The following is a 16,430-nucleotide window of genomic DNA, read 5'->3' as shown; positions in this document are numbered from 1 at the left end:
CATATCTAGTCAATGCCATCTTGGGAGAAGAGCAAGACCAAAATACAGAAGAGGATGATCTCGAAAGTGTCTCCGACAACGAGTCTCTCCATTCAGAAGATTGGAAGTTTCCTCAAAAGAAAAACCGACATACTCTACTTGGAAATAGGTATGCTCACACCGCTCAGTCTGCTGAAGTAGAAGAAGATCGTCTGAGTGTTGCAAAGACAGTGGTTGGTAAATTAAGACCTACCACAGTCCAGCTTAAGCCTAAGGTTCCAGATTACTTAATGCACAATGGGGTTCGCCACTACTGGACAGCTGTTGAAGTTTCAACTGTTGTTCGCACTCCTAAGTAGGAACTTTCACCGTTATTTTGTCCTCTCACCATAGCCCAGGGTGAAGAGATGTTTCATAGGGCTTTGCATTTTACTATTTCTTAGGAAAATGTCCCTCTTTGTTTCGCCCAAAGCAATAGAGTTTTTTTTATAGGGTCTTTGTTTCAAGAAATGACTGTCAATAAATAAAAATGTCATTTTGTTCCTTCGTTTAGTTTTTCCTTTTCTTTTTCGAAAATTGGTAATCCTAAAAAACACCCCTAAAAAACATCAAAATATTCCATTAAATGCATACACCGAGTCTCCCCTCGTTGTCTAAATAAAACTTATCACACATATGCAGATTAATCATAAAATACCCCGTTGAAACGAACGACCATATGACTTCTCCAAGCTTTGGGTTTCTTGTATTCGAGGCAGAGGAAGAAGAAGACGAAAAAATATCAAAGGAAATTTCACGATTACTTCAACAAAAGGAAGAGGCCATTCAGCCATACAATGAGCCTCTAGAGATCATTAACCTTGGTTCCGATGGAAATAGAAAAGAGGTTAAGATTGGAGCTTCGCTTAGTTCAGAGATCAGAGAGAGTTTGATACAACTGCTCAGAGAATTCTCAGATGTCTTCGCTTGGTCTTATCAAGATGTGCCAGGGTTGGATACCATTATAGTGGAGCATCACTTGCCATTAAAAGCAGAATGCCCTCCGGTCAAGCAAAAATTAAGAAGAACTCATCCGGAGATGGCCATGAAAATCAAAGAGGAAGTTCAAAAGCAGATCAACGCAGGTTTCCTCGTCACATTAGAATACCCTCAGTGGTTAGCTAACATTGTTCCCGTTCCTAAGTAAGACGGAAAAGTCCGCATGTGCGTCGACTACAGAGATCTGAACAATGCTAGCCCTAAGGATGATTTTCCTTTACCACATATTGACATGTTGGTTGACAGTACAGCAAAATCCAAAGTTTTCTCGTTCATGGACGGATTTTCGGGATACAACCAAATCAAAATGGCACCTGAAGATATGGAGAAAACAGCTTTCATCACCCCCTGGGGCACGTTCTGCTATTGTGTTATGCCTTTTGGACTAAAAAACGCAGGGGCAACTTATCAAAGGGCCATGACTACGCTTTTCCACGACATGATGCATAAAGAAGTGGAAGTCTATGTGGACGACATGATTGCCAAATCAGAAAATGAAGAAGATCACATACAAAATCTGACGAAGTTATTTCAACGCTTACGGAAGTTTCAGCTTCGCCTGAACCCCAACAAGTGCACCTTTGGTGTCTACTCAGGAAAACTCTTTGGTTTCATTGTCAGCAAACGAGGAATTGAAGTAGATCCAGACAAAGTCAAGGCAATTCAAGAAATGCCTTCACCCAGAACCGAGAAACAAGTTAGAGGATTTCTTGGACGTCTGAATTACATATCGAGATTCATATATCTCATGACTGCAACTTGCACTCCTATTTTCAAACTTCTACGGAAAAATCAAAGTTGCGTCTGGACAGACGATTGTCAGAAAGCGTTCGACAGCATTAAAGAATATCTGCTCGAACCACCCATCTTGTCTCCTCCAGTGGAAGGAATACCTTTGATAATGTACTTAACCGTCTTAGAAGATTCCATGGGTTGTGTCCTTGGACAGCAAGACGAGACAAAGAGAAAAGAGCATGCCATCTATTACCTGAGCAAGAAATTCACTGACTGTGAATCCCGCTACTCCATGCTCGAGAAGACGTGTTGTGCTTTGGCCTGGGCTGCCAAGCGTCTCCGCCAGTACATGATTCGACATACTACTTGTTTGATCTCTCATATGGATCCAATCAAGTACATCTTTGAGAAGCCTTCTTTAACTGGGAGAATTGCTCGTTGGCAGATGTTGTTATCAGAATATGACATTGAGTATCACACATAGAAAGCCGTGAAAGGAAGCATTCTAGCTGAGCACCTGGCTCACCACCCACTCAATGGTCATGAATCAACCAGTTTCGACTTTCCGGACGAGGACGTCATGTACCTCAAGATGAAAGATTACGACGAGCCACTACCAGACGAAGGACCTGAGATAGGATCCTAGTGGGGCTTAATCTTTGACGGAGCTGTCAATGCTTATGGACGAGGAATTGGGGCAATCATTGTTACACCTCAGGGTACCCATATTCCATTTACTGCCAGATTAACTTTCAAGTGCACAAACAATGAGGCCGAATATGAAGCTTGCATCATGGGTCTCGAAGAAGTCGTGGATCTAAGAATCAAACACTTGGATGTATACGGGGATTCTGCTTTGGTCATCAATCAAATCAAAGGAGAATGGGAAACACGCCAGCCTGGGCTAATTCCTTACAAAGACTACGCGAGGAGATTGTTACCATTCTTCGACAGGGTAGAATTTCATCACATTCCTCGTGAAGAAAATAACTTGGCTGATGCATTAGCCACACTCTCTTCCATGATTAGGATAAATCATTGGAATGACATTCCTCGAATCGATGTTATGCGCCTGGATAGGCCCGCTCATGTTTTCACAGTAGAAGCCATCATCGACGACAAACCATGGTATCACGACATCAAGAACTTTCTTCAAAAGCAAGAGTACCCTCTTGGGGCGTCAAAGAAAGATAGAAAGACTTTGAGAAAGTTAACTTGTAGATTCTTCCTGAATGAAGATGTTATGTACAAGAGAAACTTCGACATGGTTCTGCTCAAATGCGTTGACAGAAAAGAAGCAGAAATACTCATGAGAGAAATACATGAAGGTTCCTTTGGTACTCACACCAATGGACATACCATGACAAGAAAAATACTGAGAGCAGGATATTATTGGCTGACGATGGAGTCAGATTGCTACCAGTACGGAAAGAGGTGTCACAAATGTCAGATTTACGCCGATAGAATTCATGTGCCACCATCTATTCTCAACATACTCTCTTCCCCTTGGCCTTTCTCCATGTGGGGAATCAACATGATTGGAATGATCGAGCCGAAAGCGTCCAACGGACATCGCTTCATCTTGGTAGCTATAGACTATTTCACCAAATGGGTTGAAGTAGCTTCATATGCAAACGTTACAAGACAAGTTGTTGTCAGGTTTATCAAGAATCACATCATCTGTCGCTACGGCATTCCTAGCAAGATAATCACTGACAATGGGTCAAATTTGAATAACAAAATGATGAAGGAGCTTTGTGAAGAATTCAGGCTTGAACATCACAACTCATCTCCTTACAGACCAAAGATGAATGGAGTTGTAGAAGCAGCTCATAAAAACATCAAGAAAATCGTTCAGAAGATGGTCATCACTTACAAAGATTGGCATGAAATGCTCCCGTTTGCTCTTCATGGTTACCGTACATCAGTACGTACTTTGACTGGAGCAACTCCTTTCTCCCTTGTATATGGCATGGAGGCAGTCCTTCCCATAGAGGTTGAGATTCCATCAATGAGAGTCTTGATGGAGGAGAAATTAACAGAAGCCGAGTGGTGTCAAAGCAGATTTGATGAATTGAACTTGCTCAAAGAAAAGCGCATGACAGCTTTATGCCACGGTCAGCTATATCAACAAAGAGTGAAGAAAGCTTTCGACAAAAAGGTTCGACCTCTCACAATCAAAGAAGGCGACCTTGTACTAAAAAAGATTCAATCTTTTCTCACAGATTCGAGAGGGAAATGGACTCCCAATTATGACGGCCCCTACGTGGTCAAGAGAGCTTTCTCAGGAGGAGCCTTAATACTCACGACTATGGATGGAGAAGAATTCACCCGTCCTGTGAACGTCGACGCAGTCAAGAAATACTTCGCCTAAATAATTAAAAGAACAGCTCGCTAAGTTGAAAACTCGCAAAGAGCGGCTTAGACAAAAAAGAGCGTCTCGGTGAATCGAAAACCCGAAAGGGCGATTCAGGCAAAAGTTAGAGACATAAAAAATAAATAATCAATCCCGGTAGACTTAAAACCCGAAAGGGGTAGTTTACGCAAAAGTCAGGGATATATGGCAAGTAACTGTGTTCAGGACAAACTTGATCATTCAAAAATCCATAGCGGAGTATTCATCAGCAGTAGGTCATCTTCTACGAAGCACGAATACAGCGCAACTCGGAGTGAAAGGGAAAGATAACGGTCGTCACGTTTCATCGTAGCCCTTTTCCCGAAAAACTACCAATTTCCAACTTTGTAAATACTCCATGGAATCAAGCATTTGGCTGATTACCATTCCATATATAATAATTTGAGCCTTGTGCTTTTTCTTTGCAAATCTAGTCTTATTCAGTTTCTTGAAATACATTTTAAGTTTAAACAGTCATTTTCTTGAAACAAATGTTTTCATAAAATAAAATGAATTTACTTGCAAAAAAAAATAAAGGTGAAAAATTTCTTTCTGAGGTTTACAAACAATAGGAAGAATGCAAACAGTTGCTCCGAGAACGGTTGAGACTCTGGGAACCAAGATTTCCCCATGAGGTCGCTTTGCGAACATCTCCCGATGACGGATCTTCACTTCAATTCATATTACTCACTTCGGACAGCGGACAACTGATAACCAGGTATTCCCAACAGAGTTCGAACTACAAAAAGAGGACATCTTCTGATCAACAAGATTCAAGTCGTATCATAGGATTTTACATCCGCGACAATTCTATTCACATTCACTTTGCATTTCATAATCATCGTAATATTCATGCATTTCATCTCACACCATATTTGTGTAATGAGAGAGTCGAGCCAGGTTTTGATCGTGTTAATACCCAAATTACTTGGGCATACACCCAAATCCACCAAGCAAGTCAACAAATGGTGGTCTCCCTCAAAGAAATAGTTTGTTCACTTTTGGAGTTCCCCAGCCGAGATTCTCCCGCAGAACGACACTCGACAGTCTTCTTTAGATGAGATAGTCTATTCCGCATTTTGGAATTCCCCACATGGTCGATGAGCGGTTCTCTTCTCCAAGAAGTGTGGATTTCCCGACATAATTGTCAAGTGGTAGTTTTTCCTCCTGGAAAACAGTTTGGTATTTCCCCAGCAGGATCAAGAGATGTCACTTTTCGTCAAAGAAAATAATTTGGAATCTCCCCAGCAGATCGACAGATGATCCCCATCGGAGTCAGTGAATGGCAGTCTCTTTCGACAAAAGACAGTTCACTCACTTTTTCGGGCAAAAATAACGAATGGCAGCCTTCTTCATGAAGATAGTTCGTTTCGCTTAAAGATTCCTCAACAAAGTCAGCAAATGGCAGTCTCTTTCGGCAGAAGACAGTTTGCTCACTTTCTTTCACGGCAAGGTCAACAAATGGCAGTCTCTCCCAGTAGAAGACAGTTTGTTCCCCTAGCAATTGGCAAATGGCAGTTTTTCCCCAAGGAAAGACAGTTTGTCTGTTAAACACTCAAGAGATCGACAAATGGCAGTTTCTTTAAACAATTTGTCTGTTTCTGGGATGTTTCATCCCCTTCAGAGTTGACAAATGGCAGTTTTCCTCCGAGGAAAACAGTTTGTTAATTCCCCTCAGAGTCGACAAATGGCAGTTTTCCTCTTAGGAAAACAGTTCGTTGATTCCCCGGCATGAGTCGACAAATGGCGGTTGTCCTCTTAGGAAAACAGTTTGTTGGTTCCCTGGCACAAGTCGATGAATGTTGGTTTTCACCCCGAAAATAGTTCGTCCGCTTTCACACAAAGTCATTAGCCCCTCAAAGGATCATGAGGCCATATGACATCCTTTCAAAGACGTCAAGTTAAAAGGGAAGATGGTGAAGTTTCTTTATTACCATAAAATGGCGTCTCATCTCCAAGTGCTGATGAGAAGTTTGATGAGGAAACAAACCTTTGAAGTTTCTTTATTACCATCAAATGGCGTCTCATCTCCAAGTGCTGATGAGAAGTTTGATGAGGAAACAAACCTTTGATGTTTCTTTATTACCATCAAATGGCGTTTCATCTCCAAGTGCTGATGAGAAGTTTGATGAGGAAACAAACCTTTGAAGTTTCTTTATTACCATCAAATGGCGTCTCATCTCCGAGTGCTGATGAGAAGTTTGATGAGGAAACAAACCTTTGGAAATTTTCTCTTTATCTGAGATATTGTCTAAACACGGCTGAGACCAGTTTCGAGATATGGACATCCGAAACGAGGGGAGGTTGTTTACCTTTTTCTAAGTATCAACACTTAGTTAAAGAAGATGGATTGCGCATCCTACACTGCCATCCATTCGCCAGAGTCCACATCAAGTATTTCTACAGGAGTTTGTCTCCTCATCCCCCGCCAGGTGCGACAACGGGATCAAGTCATGCAAAGATTTTATCAATTACAACATCTCAGGAGCGCCCAAAATTCGGGCATTCTTTGATATTTAAGTCTCTTTCATGCAGGAGAGATCGAGATATCAATCTCTCTCCCTCCAGATAAAAGAAACTTAAATAGGGGCATCTGACATAACCTAATTTTTTACCCCCCTGAGATGACATATCTTCAGGATTTTCATCAGGTCAAAACAAGTACCCAGAGCAGTCACTTCTTCATCTAGCATTTAATCAAGGATGTTCAAAGACAAGAAAACTCAGGCAAAGGATCAATCAATAGAAGGATTGGTCTCTAACATAATCATAGGACTCAAAATCTTCACTTTTATATTCACCTATGATTGATTAGACACCCAGTCATCTGAGTACAGGTTTACTCAGGTCACTAGACTAGGGTTTTTTAGCCTATCAAGGATTGAAATCAGGGATCACCTTTGGGAAACCCTAAAAAGCCCCAGGGGATCATTCAAGGACATCAATCATCTTCAAATATCTCATATGACAAGATCCACTGGACATCACACCTCAATTCAAGGCCTACAGTCATCATTTTCATCTGGTCGACAATTAGGGTTTTTGACCTAATTCACCAGGATAGTTGACTTTTAATCAGGACATGGATCCATGACTCAAAGCATGACTCAAGAGCTCCTATTCCCTCAATATAATCCATTCACATCACTCATTTGAAGAGGAGATTTTGATTCATCACAAAAGTCCAAGAATTCACTTCATTTGAAAAAGTCAACTACACAGGATTACCTTTGACTTTTTGGAAATTTTGGTCAACCATGACTTTTGGAGTTTTAAATCATCAATATATGATATTTAAAGTCATTTGATCAAAGAAAATCAAGAAAATCAATCAAAAAATCAAAAGTCAAAAGTTTGACTTTTCATACTTAGAAAATTTTCTAAGTGTTTTCAAGTGATTTTGGCCAAACTTTGGAAGGGATTTTCTCAAAATTTCACCTACAAACTGAAAAAAACTTCCAAAGTGGCTAAAAACTTCCAAAGTTGTAGATTTTGATCCAATAAACAACTTTGACACGTATGATGTTTTGGCTAAAAATCAACCATTGAAGAGTTATGGAGCTTCAAAGTGGCTGCCTTCACAAAACATGCAAGAAAACCCTAGTTTTCTTCAAACTTCATGGGACTTTTTCACTAATTTCCCTAAAGAATTTGGGCAAACACTAAACTAATGAATCAAAGTACATATTAAGGTCTTTCAAAATTGTGTTCAACCTCTCCCAAATTCATTTTGAGCTAAGAGATATGGTTGATCAAAGTTAGGCACTAGAAGTGAAAATTATAGGTCATGTACAATTTGAACCTTTGCAATTTTGTGCAAGTGACTTCTCCAAATGATGCTACCCGACCTCTAATGCATCTGAAGACATGCCATACATCCAAATTCATCATTGCATAAGGATTAGAGAAGATTCCCAAAAAACAAAGGCATGTGATTATGTAATGATTGCATTTTTGAATTTATGGCAAATGGTGAATCATCAAGGAATCTTGCTCTAAGCCAATTAGAACTCTCCTCTGAATCATAAATGTTCCCTAAGATCATACAAGATCAATGGTTGGGGAAGCTAGCCCGAAAATGCATCATTGCATTTGGGATCTTTTCAAATTTTCTTCATGGCTAAGAAACCAAACTCACTTCACTAAGCAAGCTCACTACACACAATTACTTTGAACCAATTGCCTATAAATAGAGGGCTCTTTCTCATTCAGAAAACACACAAAAGCAACCATATTCCTTGCTTTCTCTTTCTCTTCTCATGCTTATGGTTTTTCAAAGTTCTTTGGCAAGAAGAATCGTTTTCTTCAAACTAGAGCTTATCTTTGGAAAGTAAGCATTCTAACATCTCAAGGGGGTTCATTTGAGGTGATCCAAGCACCTGGATCACTTCTGTAAGTGGAGGAACACCATTGTTGCTCTCACTTTGGAGTTGTTGCAGTTGGAGGTCCATAGGGCAATTCAGAAGGTTTCCTACAAAGCCAAGCATCCAGACACGTTCCTCAGGTCATAGTGAAGCTGTTCAGATGGCTGCAGCTCATCTGTAACTCAAGAATCATCACCCTCCATGTCCACTTGAAGTTCAAATCGAGGAAGGTCCATAAAGCAATTCAGAAGGTTTGAGGTCACAACAAGCATCTAGTTAGCATCACTGAGTCCCAAGGAAGCTTTTAGGATCATTCATACAAGCCCAGGTGCTCTCTAACATCCTCACGATCTCCATTTTCAGAGGTAAGTTTCTCAACTCCACCTCTTTAATTTGTGTATCTTTTTGGTTAAAACTCAACATCATTTCATTCAGCATCATAGGAGGATTAAAAACCCTCTATCATCAGTCATTTATGCTTCAGTATAGCCATTTAATTTAAATTTCAAATTTTAGGGTTCTTCACGTATTTTAGATAATTCAGTAGATGTAGTTAATATAAATTCATATTAGTTACATATTTAGAATCGTGAGTGAATTTAGAGCAAGTTTGGTCTTTACATCTTTGCAAATGGTTGAGAAATGAGCAAGTTCACAAATTCAAAATTTGAGAGCTTGAGGAAGAAGACGACTATGGCTATGGCGCGCAAATTTCAAATCTCTGGGCAGAGTTTATTTTATTTTCAATGGTAGGCGTTTTCTAAACGAACGAATAACTTGCCCTAGTGGCCTCACATGCGCTATTAGTCTCCTCATGCCTCAAGTCTGGGGTTCGAATCCCCCTCGCCCCAAACATTTTGATTCTTTTATTTTTCAATGATTTATCACTTGTTTTGAAACATAACCAAATGGGTGTGTGTTATAATCACCAAGCGCGCGTTGGCTCAGTGGTGTTATTTTGAGCTGGTGACTTAGAGGGCGTGTGTTCAAACCTTGGAGGAGACAAACCCAATTTTTTACCACTATTTTTCTTTGTTTTATTCACAAACTTCACACAATTATTTAACCTATCAAATAAATCCATTTTCACCTCATTTTTCACACACTTGTTATTTAATATATCTATTTTGTGAATAATCAAAAAAATCATAAAAATATTATTTATTTTATATATATTTTTTAGGTTTAAAATGGCATGTTTTAAGTGTTTTCTTAAATACATTAAATATATATCTTCATTTTGTTTTAACCTAATTATTTTTGTGAATAATTTTATGATAAAACCCTAATTTATTTAGGTCTTAATTAGGTATAGATTTCATCTTTGCCTTAATTAAGTTGACTTTTGTCAATGTTCAAAACTGTTTTCAGTCTCCGATTAAACAGATGATTAAGGTTTTCAAACAACAAAGCCTTATATCATTTCAAAATCATTCAACTGTTTTCATAAACAGTAAATCATTTTCATTGGGCCTTTATTAGAGTGTAAGATCCAACACCTTCTTTCTTTTCATAGTTTGTTTTCAAAAACTGTATTTTCAAAATCTTCTTTCTGTTTTCAAAACATTCTTCTGGTATTTGAAGGGCATTATTCCCGGTGAAACTCTTCAGATACCTATGTGACCTTTGTCCATCTTCACTTCTTCTGTTTTCAAAACCCTTAACTGTTTATAATAAATATTCAACTGTTATCAACAAAACAACAAAAAATTACTGGTAAGGCTTTGTACATACTTCTTCAAAGGCCTCCACTCCATCCAGGTTAGGCTTTACAAGCTTTCAATTTACAGTCTTTGTTTAAATTACTGTCAAATATAAACTGTACATATATTTGTTTAGAACTACGTTTGAGTGTAAACCCTAGGACAGTTAAACTATATATATTATAGGAATATGGCCTAGGATTGAGAATGTCTTCCCGGTGAAGGCTCTTTCCTAATTAGAGATTTGTAGTTCAAACCCCCAAGATGAATTATTCCCGGTGAAACATCTTGGCAAAAACCTTATGTGAATACAAGATCACACTCACAAAGATGTTTTTGATTCATGGCAAACTCAACAAGCATAAAAGCAAGCATTGGTCACTTATGACAGAGCAGGTCGACCTACTATGCCTATAGGTCGACTCAACACAAGCAAAACAAGAAGAATGCAGAAAAGCAGCAGCTAGGTCGACCTACTGTCAATCCAGGTCGACCTAAAATGGAGAAAATTCCATACACTTCTGCTAGGTCGACCCACACATCAACTAGGTCGACCTAAACTGAAGGAATGTCCCAAAACGCATTTGAAGAGAATTCTGGTCGACCTACTTCCCTAACAGGTCGACCTAACTGGGAGCAAATATCATTCAAAGCTAATGCACCTCTTCTAGGTCGACCTAAGCACTACAAGAGGTCGACCTAATTGATCAAAAATGCCAAAAATTTTGGTTTTCTCTGCTCCAACTGATAAGCTCGCATATATATTGTCCAAGGTTCATTATTGCAAAAAACAACACCAACGACTGAAAGATACACAAAGGCTTCTCATCTTCGTTCTTCATCATCTCCAACACAATTACACATAATCATTCTTGCGTTGAGGTTTAGTGATCGAGTTCGATAACGTCCATGGAATGGAATTGAAGATTCCTAGTGGGTGAAGATTTGTGGGGTTTTTGGTGAATAAAATCCGAGGGTTTTGTCCTCCAAGATAGGTGATTCTTGGGGGTTTTTATCAAGAGTTTTCATCAAGGATCCATCTGAGTGTGAAGATTGAAGAACAAGGGTTCAAGGCAATTCAAGACACTGCAGAAAAGGGATCAAGTGAAGCTCTTGGAACACCTTGATCTGGCTCAAGATTAAGGGGGAAGAAGATTCAAAGGATCGACAAATTTGGTTTATTGTTTATCGCTTTGCTTTCTTCTTTGTATAAACTGCTTTCAACATTAATGGAAGATTTCCCAATTTCAATTTGGAATTGGGGGCAGACGTAGTCGTAGCGAGGACGGTCGACGAACTGCCTGAAAAAATATCGTGTTCTTGTCGCTTTTATCTTTTCATTTACGTTATGTTCATATTTGGCCATAATTGCAAAATTGATTAACGATTCAAGTGTTAAAATTGTGAATTAAGATTCTGCATAAACATCACAATTCACCACATCTTGAATCATCATCAATTTGAACATTATCACCAAGTGTTTGTCTTTTTGCTTATTCCATTATTACTGCATTGCAAACCAAAGTTTGTCAATTTAGAAGTTAATTGATTTTCAACTGTGAAACGTATTGATTCGATAACATATCACTTCATCGTTAATCTCAATTATCTTGTGGTTTTGTCACATATTCGACCCTTGCAATAACGGTCCGGAATAGACGCAAGTCGATTTAGAACCGCTTTCGCTTTAGTTCGAAATAATTCCGAAAAACTCTGTGAGATCTATTCACCCCCCCTCTAGATCCTTAGGCCAGCGTCTAACACCTTGGAATCCAAAAAAATAGGACACATCCACCTAAAGAGGAATTATTCCCGGTGAAACCTCTTACCCACTTGCTTAGAGCCAAAATAAGTTCAAAACTACATAGCTTTCTCTTGTGCTATAACAAGGACCCTCAATTAGCCTCCTCTTGGGCTTTGTACAAGGACCCACAAGCTTCTTAAAAGCATTTCCAGCTTCCTCTTGAGCTTGTATACAAGGACCCATCAGGTTTCTTATAAACATAGGAACAGGTCTTTAGTCACCTTTTAACATACCCTGGTGAGTTTCTTCCAATTTAAACCAGACCGTAGACAAGCTAAGATTGTCTCAATTTCATATTGAGTACACTTTTTGGAATGAGAGACATGGACAATCTCTGTCACCCTTATCTTCATTAATCTTCCTTAGCAGAGTCTAGGACCCATGTTTTGTTTATCCTCAGTCAGTGTAAGCCTTCATCTTGGGCTTTAAACAAGAAGTCTCACTAGATAATCTTTCTGCCATCATTTTTAACAAAAATCCCTGGGAAGGGTCAGCCTCCACACATTCTTTCATTTTAACAAAAACCCCTGGAAAGGGTTAGCCTCCACACCATTCTTTCATTTCAACAAAAACCCCTGGAAAGGGTTAGCCTCCAAATCATTCTTTCATTTCAATAAAAACCCCTGGAAAGGGTCAGCCTCCAAAATCACTCATTCAAATCCAAAAATTCATTCTCTTAAGAGATAATTTCCCCAAAAGAGTCAAAACCCCTGGAAAGGGTCAGCCTCCAAAAACATGATAAAAATTCAGTCTTTTAATAGTCAATTTCTCCTGCTGAGTCAAAACCCCTGGAAAGGGTTAGCTTCCAAAAAAATCAGTCTTTTAATAAATAAATCAATCAAAAGCCTCAAGCTTGGGCCTCATGCAAGCCAGCTAAAAAAATCAAATCTTTTATACAGTAGATAGACATAGCTTATCTCTATAGAGAGATATTTTTACTACTCTACCACATTCAAACAAACAAACATTACACATTTCAATTTCAATCAAAGTCTCCCATTTAGGATTTTGAAAGGCATGAGATGGCAGTAAAACCCAGACATGTGATTAACTTTCCCTAAATTGGACGAGCATCTTTCTTTCATTTAAGAGATACTAGCATACTTGCAAACACACAAGTAAGGTCACTCTCTTAATGAAATGAATTCAGTTATTCTGTCACTCTTTTAATGTTTGTGGTGGAATTGTATAAATACTTCTTTATAAAGATGACTTCATGTCTCTTTACTGTAAACAGAGATTTAATTCAAAGCTTCAACCTTGAGCTTCAAGCAAGGCACCAAAAATAATTAATTTCCCTAGTTAGTTCCCCGAACTACATTAAGCTCTGACTTCCATTAGGGATATGTAGGCATGAGGTTCACAAGGAATCTCAGCGAGCTAATAAAATACCAAAAATAGTCAGTTTGTTTGTCTGTCTGTCTTTTTTTAAATCAATTCAATTCTCTCTCCTAACACAAAGGAGAAACTTTCCCAATCATTAGCAACAAACACAATCACAATGACACAGAGAAGGTTCCCGTAGAGTACTACGGATATGTAGGGTGCTTAAACTCTTCCCTATGTATAACCGACCCCCCGGACTCCAGAATTTCTAGTCTAGGTGAATCCCCACACTTAGCAAACTCTTAGGGTTTAGTTGAGATCTTTTTTCCCCTTTCCTACTCGTAGGACAATAAGAAAGTTCGTGTGATATCGTAGGAAGAACTGAAACAAAATTCATCCCACCACGGGCGCATTCTCCTTCCGAATTTTGAAACACCCCAAATTCTACCCGAAAATATCATGCGTGAAATCAGAGTATTTTAAAAACTATCAACAAGTATTTGGGATATCACATTTACTTCATATTAACAACTCATAAACAGATACATAGCACTTTAATCTCAGGTAAGCACAAAGCAACTTATAACAGCTCTTAGACAAACCAACTTCATTTTAATATGCAGCGGAATCATAACATTCAGCTTTATAAACAAATCATCTTATTTAATCGGAAACAAATTCAAACATCATAGTACTTCTCAATATCCAATTTGGAACTCAACAACTAAAACATGAACAACATAGAAACAACAATATAGACAACCCCCGAGTGCTACGTATCAGAGCGACACACCAACTGGATACGATGAACCTACAAACTTCCATAGTTATACTTGAGTACCTGCCCATTTCCCATGGTAGGGGAAACATCAGTAGAAGGGGTGAGATATCAAACATTATAAAGGAAAGTATGATAATACATATAGCAAAGATAAAATCATACACAATTCACCACTTCTCAATATAAGCAATTTGCATCACAACAATAATGTTAACTATCACCTATAACAATGTATTCAAGTTTAAAAGTATGTCATTCAAGCACATAATAACATATACTTCATAATCACAACGTAAATTAATACAACTATCAACAATGGCAAAACATGGTTCATATATTCCACATATATACATATATCATTAATACATATATATATATATATATATATATATATATATATATATATATATATATATATATATATTTGCATTCTCATCATATACGTTTCATTTACATATATCACCAAAATCATGTATCAAACATCACCAAATTTAATTATCACATCTCATGCACACATAACAATCACCTAATCACATAATTACATATATTCAAACATCACATGACTCCAATGTAACTCAATGCAAGACATGTGACTCTATGCATGTGGTACCCAATATGGACCCAAAGTTCCACCGCTTCCGATTCATATAGAATCTAGCCACGCTTCAGATCCGGACAAGACCAAAGCCACCAAATGTAAACATATAGTTTACCGCTTTCCGATTCACTCTAGAATCCAAGCCACGCTTGTGTTTCAAAGCAATTCCACCTATGTTTCAAGGCACACTATGATATGAATGTATGTACAATCTCACAAATATATGCAATTAAGATCATCTCTACCATCTTAACTTTCCACATATCACAATAATTTAACTCTATGAATTATCCACCAATTGTACACAACATTCATAACACACACACATCATTCACATATGAGAGGCCAATTAATCAATTACGATTCACACAATCCAATTAACACTAGTAATCATACTATCTCATGTTAATTCTCATTTTTGTCAATTATACATGAACACACATTTTCAACATCAAGCAATTAGTCATTAGAATTAATGCTAACCAACTAACCATAAAGAATCAATATCAAAACAACATCATTGGCATGACAATATATATTTCTCAACATACATATTCAAGCCAAAACACAATTACAAACAATTTCTCAAAATACCGTAATTTACCGATAAACCGAATAATTGGTCCAAGTTCAAGTATATTTCAATCACATAGACTTATTGGAATCAATTCAACTAATAATTTAACTATCCAATTAATAATTAAACTATATTAATTTCAATTCAACTATTATATTTCTATTCCATTGTTTTCCAATTCTATAACAAAATCCATTATTTCACTATCAATGGTTTACTCACAACAAACATAACAATCTAATACACATAGATTATCAATTGCACACAACTTATCACATTTATATCATCACATTCCAACAAATCATCAAATACCCAAAATTGCAACATAGAAGAACATGGATATCAAAGTATAGAATTAAACCCACTATAACATACTATCATACAACCCTTTAGCATGAAAGAACCCCACCCTTACCTTGGTAAATATGGACTCTTTCACCATAACTCTAAGCTTTTCTCCAAAAGAAATCCTTTCTAACATCACTAGGAGACACACCTAAAAACCAGTTCGGGAATCAGCTTATCAGACGAACTTAAAATCCTCAAAATCAAAATCGCTCCGGTCAGAACTTACCTCTATGGGTCAGGAACGTTGTATCCAAGTACCGCAACGATCCAACGGTTGGATTGAGAGATACGTCCGTTTTGCTAAGGCGACTCTTTGCTGAAACATAGCTGCGAAAATGAGAGTTCTTCTACCTTTTCTCTTCCACCATTGTTCTCTTCCCTTTTGCCTCTTTTCTCTTCTTCCTATCTTTTCCCCCAAATGAAAATAGTAACCTCTAAAACCTTAACCTTCTCTTACTATCTCACTTATGTCAATTGGGCTTAACCCACCAATCTATCACTTAGGCCCATTTAGCTATATCTCTCATACAACTTAATAAACCCAAATAACACTAACACAAACACACATACAATTAAATATTTCAAATAATTATTATATCACATAATAACTAAATAAATAAGCAATTATTAAAAACACCAAATAATATAATTACTAATATAATTAATAAAAATATTAATAAAAATAGGGATGTTACAACTCTCCCCCACTTAGAATATTTTCGTCCTCGAAAATACCATCGACACTACCATCTCATCTCCAAAACTACACTTACTCTCCCCAG

At 37.8% G+C, this 16,430-nt stretch overlaps 1 long non-coding RNA gene across 1 annotated transcript; it reads right to left on the bottom strand.

The window, feature by feature from the left end:
• Positions 1 to 14,016: 14,016 nt before the first annotated feature.
• Positions 14,017 to 16,083, bottom strand: LOC131598962 (uncharacterized). The gene is made up of 3 exons (XR_009282461.1): positions 15,875 to 16,083; positions 15,716 to 15,796; positions 14,017 to 14,185 (listed from the first exon to the last, which is right to left on the bottom strand). It is a non-coding gene; the product is annotated as an uncharacterized LOC131598962 (long non-coding RNA).
• Between the last annotated feature and the right edge of the window lie 347 nt (positions 16,084 to 16,430).

The sequence above is a fragment of the Vicia villosa genome, linkage group LG4 (assembly GCF_029867415.1).
Source record: "Vicia villosa cultivar HV-30 ecotype Madison, WI linkage group LG4, Vvil1.0, whole genome shotgun sequence".
In the NCBI taxonomy this organism is placed as follows: Eukaryota; Viridiplantae; Streptophyta; class Magnoliopsida; order Fabales; family Fabaceae; genus Vicia; species Vicia villosa.
The sequence above is the reverse complement of the archived record's forward strand: the minus strand, read 5'-3'. Positions and strand labels throughout refer to the sequence as shown.